This window comes from Sturnira hondurensis, unplaced genomic scaffold (assembly GCF_014824575.4).
Source record: "Sturnira hondurensis isolate 20B ecotype Veracruz unplaced genomic scaffold, ASM1482457v3 Scaffold0006413, whole genome shotgun sequence".
In the NCBI taxonomy this organism is placed as follows: domain Eukaryota; kingdom Metazoa; phylum Chordata; class Mammalia; order Chiroptera; family Phyllostomidae; genus Sturnira; species Sturnira hondurensis.
Window position 1 is genome coordinate 14,337,152 of NW_028079044.1, and position 6,790 is coordinate 14,343,941.

A 6,790-nucleotide genomic window follows, 5' to 3' on the forward strand; every position below is an offset into this window, starting at 1 on the left:
TGTGCGGCTGAGTCCGCAGACCCCCTTCCCCCACCCCCACCGACGCGGCAGGCGAGGCGCGCGCAGCTGCGCTGGGGCCTGTCCTCACCTCACCCCCATTCTGCCCCTTCGGTATTTCTCAATGACCGGCGCTTGGAGGACACTTCCGATGGGGGAGGGAGAAGGTGTCATTAGCGCTCAGTTTATCAGTTCCTTCCGGTCTGCCGGGAGCCCTGCCCTGCACGCTGCTGGGCCGCGCCTCGGGCGCTCGGCTGCCTTTATTATTATGTTTAAATAATCAGTCGTGTGTGCCAATGTGTGCCAAGTGAGTTTGTAGCCCAGCTGTCTCCCCCAAGACCCGCTGGCACGAACAGAAATCCAAGCTCTCTCGTAATGAAAGGGATGATGCAAACTTAGAAACTGACCCGGCACCCGGGAATGGTGCCCTCCCCCACCCGGCGCGCGTTGTTCCAGTCCGGGCATGAATGGCTGGAGCCAGATTGCATAATCTGCTTGGTATAAATAGCCGGCGGGCGGGCTGCCGACGCGCTCGCTCGTACCGTTATCGTGCAATACTTCAGCCCCGATGCAGTTCACTCCCAGGTCATTTTCCCTTTCAGCTGCAATGCTGGGATTTTAAATAGCAGATATGAAAGGCTCTTGTCCCTGCCTCCCTTGAATTCATTTATTATGAATGAAACGCCAACCTCGCGGCTTCCTGAGGTGCTCCACTTCAGGTAGGAAAGAGGCTCAGTGTCAAGGCAGCGGTCCACCCGAGCTTGTGTGTTGTGCACTCGCTGCAGAGGTAGAGAAAGCAGGAAATGATTGACAGAGCTGGGAAACCTTGTCAAGAAAATGTAACCGCTTAGGGTTTGCCTCTGGAGTTTCAGTGTATCTCTACAAGCCTCAGTCGGTTTAAGAGTAGGTTATGCAAAGGGTCTTCAGCGTGTGGTTGCTTGCTCTCGCCCCGCTCCCCGCCCCCCCCCCCCGCCCGCGCCCGCGGGCCGCCGCCTCTGTGCAAGTGCAGTTTCATTTAGAGGAGCTTGTTCCCTTTCCCGCAACTCTAAGAGGCTTAAGGACGTTCGAATTTGGGGCGAAAAGCTAGCACGACCAGTTTAGTCATTTTCTAATTCTAGAACTGTTTCTAGAAGCCTCACTTCTGTCCAAAGATGAGAAAATCTAAAAACTTATTCTTTTAACTGTATGTCACACATTTGTGCTCCTTTAAAAATGAAAGTACACAGAGGGCTTTCCCCCCTTCTCTTACGCACCATAATTCAACCTAATTTCTCAAAATAGAATGAGCAGTTCTTCATAAATGGATTTCTGGCATGTGAAAAGCAATGTCAGGCTCATTATTTTTCAGATTGAATGCCCATTCCTTTAACCTGCGTTTAAAATACCATGCACTCTCTGAGGCAGTGGTTCCTGCACTCTGTGGGTTCTCTCAGGTGGAGTAACAGGCCTGTAAAGAAAACTTTAGGGCAGCGATTTTCAACCTTTTTTATCCCATGGCACACATAAACTAATTACTAAAATTCTGCAGCATACCAAGAAAATAATTTTGCCTATCTAACAAAAAATAGGTATAATTTTGATTTATTCACACCAGTTGGCTGTTGTCATTTTTATCTGACAATCTAAGGAAAATGAGACCAGTGCCCCAAACTAAATAGGAAGATATTGCATGTTTTAAAAATTCTTGTGGCGCACCAGTTGATAACCACTGCTTTGGGGCCGTGGGTAACTGCTCTGAAACATGGGCTAAGCAGAAGAGGAAGGGGATTGGAGCCGCCCTGAAGGAGGGTGAGAATGCTGGTAGGTAACTGGTCGTGGGAGGGCCTCGGAGGTAGCCCAGCGAACAAAAGGCGGGGGTGTGAAACGGTGTGGGGAAGAGGGGTTACAGAAAGGCCGTGGAACAGGGCAGGAGCCAGGTCAGGGAGGCCACACAGGCCACCCTAAAGGAGGTTAGACTATCTTGAAATCAGGGAACCTTTTGTATCCAGTTTGCAGCTGATCATTGTCCAGTCCCAGTTCATTGCAGTGGGCCCCATAGTTATGCAAATATAGGGCAAGTGGGCATCCATTGTTATGGGATTAGGGCATAAAAACATTCACGACTGACAGCTCCTAGGACAGATAAGGACCCCAACCCCGGCACATTTTGTTTGCAGGCTCTTTTTTTTTTATTTTTTAAATCTGTCTAACAGTTTAAAATCAGAATATTTCACATAAAAATCAAGATTTGGGGCTTCTGAAAAAGCTGCAGATGTGACTCCTGTGAATGCCAAGCTCCTGGCTGGCAATAATTGGTTGTTGCTGAGTGGTGGCTGCCTTGTCTGTCAGTCTTCTGGCTCCCGTAGGCATTTGAGTTTTTGACCTCGGGCATAAAAGAATCTTTTGTGACCAGATCCAGACCCCCAGTCTGAGGCCCAGATAGGTAGAGCTTGTCACTGGGTACAGCAATTTGCCTGAGGGGCCCTGGGCTTCTTAGGAGGAGAAACACCAATACCCAAGATTCTGTACTGTAGTTAAGCTAGGCCAGCCAGGCAGGGTAGATTGAAGTGGACTCAGGCCCAGCCCAGGGGCAGGGACAAGGACGGCCCTGAAGTAACAACTAACACTGATTCTCAGCTTAGGCTCTGTTTCTAGGGAACTCAAGCTAAAATAACCGGACTCCCTGCCAAAAGGATAGCTGGGGGTTCAGGTGGTCAACTGGAAAGACTGCCCAGTGGGATCATGTGTGTACCTCAAATGTGTGGATCTGCTCGTACAAGTTCCATAAGCAAAGATTTTAAGAACGGAATACTAGACTCAGATTTACCTTCTTAATGGATTACTCCAGGTGTGGAGGATGGTTGGTAGGAAGCAGAGCAAAGACTGGTTAGAAATTTTTTTCTTCCATGATAGGATGAACAATACATGACAAAGCCTAGTGTCCGTGGAGAAGGAAAACTGGTTCCTTCTCCAAGGGTAGACATGACTTGGGTCTATAATCTGTTACATGGGGGAACTAATAGAGAGGTCTGGGATGATTTCTAAGTTTTTGGCTTGGGAAATTTGGTGGATCTTAGTGCCTTTAACATAACAGAGTAGCAAGTGGGGAGAGGGAGAAGGGCTTGGTCACTCAAGATGGAGAGAGGAGAGACAGTGGCCACCACTCAACATCAGGACTCACAAGATGGGTCAGGGATGGAGGGATCTCGGGAGGTCAGAACAGGAAGCAGAACCTAAAGACAGATAAGGAGACAGAGGAGGCAGTGCCCTGAGGGCATTGTTTGAGCAATTGGATTCAATCCTGCCTGAAGACTGAGAATGATCTGCACTTTTCAGATCAAGTTGGGCTTCTGTCAGTTACAACCCAAGTAATTCTAATGACCCAAACAGAAAGCTATATTTTGGATAGTGACAAAGATTGAGAGGAACTAAGGAATGGAATAGAAGGGGAATTTTAGTGTGTATTTGCAGTTTAAGGTGGGGCCTGTGGGGCCAGGGCCAGGGAGTTTCATAAAGATTTTGATTTAATAGAGCGAACTTCTCCCAGCAAGTTAGTCAACACATTACGAGCTATACTGAGGCCTCTTTTTTGCCTCAGCACCCCACCATCACCACCCTAGTTCACGTTTTCAGCTCCCTTCTCACTCTTATCATCATGCCTCATTTTTATTGCCTTTATTCCCCAGCCCCTTTCTTCTGTAAAGACCATAACTGAGAAAGGAAGCTTAATAACATAAGAGAATCAGATATTTTAGAGTTAGAAGAAAATAAAAGATGTGTTTGTGGTAACTGTGGCTCCAATAAACCAAACATTTTAACCAAGGTTTTTGGAATGGATAAAGAGAAAAGAGGAGAAAAGAACTCATTACACGATGTGGTCCCTGTATTAGTTAGCTGTTGCTGTGTAACAAGCTGCCACAAAATTTTGTGGCTTAAAACAATAAACATTTGATTATTTCTCATGAGCCTCTGGTTGACTTGGTGGCTCTTCTGGCCTCCGCCCGCTCAGCTGGGGCAGGCGGATCTGGGATGGTCCCTCACCGGTCTGGTGATCAGCAGGCTAATTGGCCTAGCAGGCCTGAGCTGAGCTGAGCTCGTCATATGTGCTATGTGATCTGTTATCCTTCCGATGGCCAGCCCAGGTTAGATCACGTGACGGTGGTGGCAGGGTTCCCAGATCAGCAGAAGAAGGCAAACCCAAAGTGCATGCCTCTGCTTTCCAGCGCATTTGCTAATATCCCATCAGCCAAAGTAATCACATGGCCACCCCAGGGTCAAGGGTCAGGAAGCAGTGAAACAGGCTCCCCTTCTTGACCAGAGGGGCAAAGTCACATGGCAAGGGATGTGCATATAAGGATGAGAGGAATTTGTGGCCATTTTTATAACCTACTTTAGTCTCTGACCCACATTTCACAGTTAAAGAAGGATATAATAATATACATTGATCGCGTAGATTTGATAAGTATTATATATTTTAATACAAATGTATAATGTTTAATGAAATATAAGCACATAAATATTTGTATTATGTACTTTATAGAACTATCATATTTATACAAGTATATATTTATATATAGGTATACCATTTGGATATAGGAGAACCACTGATAACTTCTCCCTTTACAATGACTAATTTATGGTCAAGTGACTAAGTCTGCTTAATGTTTAGTAGATTTGTGCATACTATACAACTCTTCACAATTAATTTAATGACCAAAGAGATCTTATGAGCTTCTTATTATGCTTGCCCTTCTTTCTTAGCATGAAAATCCTCTCTCTCATACGCCCTGTTCTTAAAATAGGTGTATTCCTAAAGAGATCTGGGTAATTAAAATGTTTGTAAACCAAAGCACATATTTTAAAAAAAAGAACCCTAGAGAAACTTGATCTAAGGTTGCTCTCTATATTGTATAATTTGGGAAAGCAAATAATCATCTCTTAATTTGTTCATTATATCAACTCAGATTTTATACATAGTTTTGGGATTAGTTAAAGCAAGTCTCACTTGTGTGCTTTTTTGTTGGTGGCAGAAGTGGTGCTTATGGCCGTGACGATGGAGGTGTTGAAAGGTGGTAGTGATGATGATGATGGTGATGGTGATGATGCTTGTGAGGATGGAGGTTTGGAAAGGTGGTGATGAAGGTGGTGGGGGTGGTGATGGTGCTTATGGAAATGGTGGTGTTCGAGGTGGCAGAAGGATTGGAAATAGAAACCTTCAGTCGGTTGCAAGTGTTTCCCTGCGGTTCTCTTACCAGGTTCCAGACTGTATAGACAGCTGGGCAAAGGCATTGAAGAAAGGAATAGAAAAATAATTAAGAGACAAAAAGTGGGTAAAATGTGGGATGAGATGCCCTATAGTCCAAGCAACTTCCCACAATGCTGGGAGGGGCAATTGAGTTCTTTCTACACCTTTTGTAATTGTGTATCTGCTTCTATAGGATATAGTACACATTGGTCACATATTTTTTTAAAGATTTTACTTATTTATCTTTAGATGCGAAGGGAAGGAGAGAAGGAGAGAAATATCAATGTATGGTTGACTCTCGTGAGTTCCCTGCTGGGAACTGGCCTGCAACCCAAGCATGTGCCCTGACTGGGATTCAAACCACGATCGTGTGGTTCACAGGCCCGCGCTCAATCCACTGAGCTACACCAGCCAAAGCTGGTCACATATATTTGATAAGCACTGTAAGCTCACTGAGAGCAGGGAGAGCTCACATCTTTTTTTTTTTTAATTCAATCTACAATCACTGTGGCACATAGTGAGGGCCCTGTAATACTTCCTGAGTACATGAATGACAAGCCACCATGGCTCCCTCCTTCCTTTTCCTTGAAAAGTGTGTTTTGCCCCATGGTATCAGAGAAAGTACCCTTCTGAATGACTTCTCATGTTTTGCTGCCCCAGCTTGCTAGTGACAGATAAGGGCTGGGAAGATCCCCCCATTGAACAGTAATGCAAATATGGAGCACTAGAGGACATTTAATGTCAAAGGACATTATTAAAGAACCACCTGTTTTAAGATGAGGAAATTGGGGCCCAGATAAGCCAAATGACTCAATACCACACAGACTGAGTAACACCCAGAGCCATAACTCAGCGACTCAAAGTTCAGATTCCATAACCAAGGTGCCTTCGTTGGAACAATGCCAGATGGACCCTTGGCACTTGTGATTATGCCAGTGGGAAGCAGCATTGCTTATCAATATTGTAGCTCATTCACGAAGGAGAAAATGAAGACTTTTAGCTTAAAAAAGACTACTCAGGGTAGTCTTTAAAAGTTAATATATATATATATTAACTTTATATATATATATATATATATATATATATATATATATATATTCTTGAATTGTAGCTCACATTAAATTCTACTGAACACTACTACTGATCTAGGGCAGTAGTGGTAATTCCTTTTTCCAGTTTTTGGTTTAGAAGTGACTATGGCTTTTTAATTTCGACTAAGTGTAGCTTTCCCCCTGTTTTTCCTTACAGTGAACTGTCACAGTGTAGCTGATAAAATTCAGGAAGAGGTCTGCTAGGGACATTCTGGAAAAGATTTGAATCCCTGAAAAATAAAAAGATGAGGTGAGAGAGATGCCCCCTTCCAGGCTGTAGATGTTCCTGTGTGAGGCAGTGATGTTCAGTGCCACCAAGTGGGGAGAGCCAAGCAAGTCAAAGGCAAGCTGACCCAGAATTCTGAATTTGCTGAGCTACTGAGTTAGCCAGAATTGGAATCCACCTACTTCTGAACTTCACGGTATGCAAAATAGTAGATATTTATTATTCAAGCCACTCTTTACCAGTGTCGTGTTA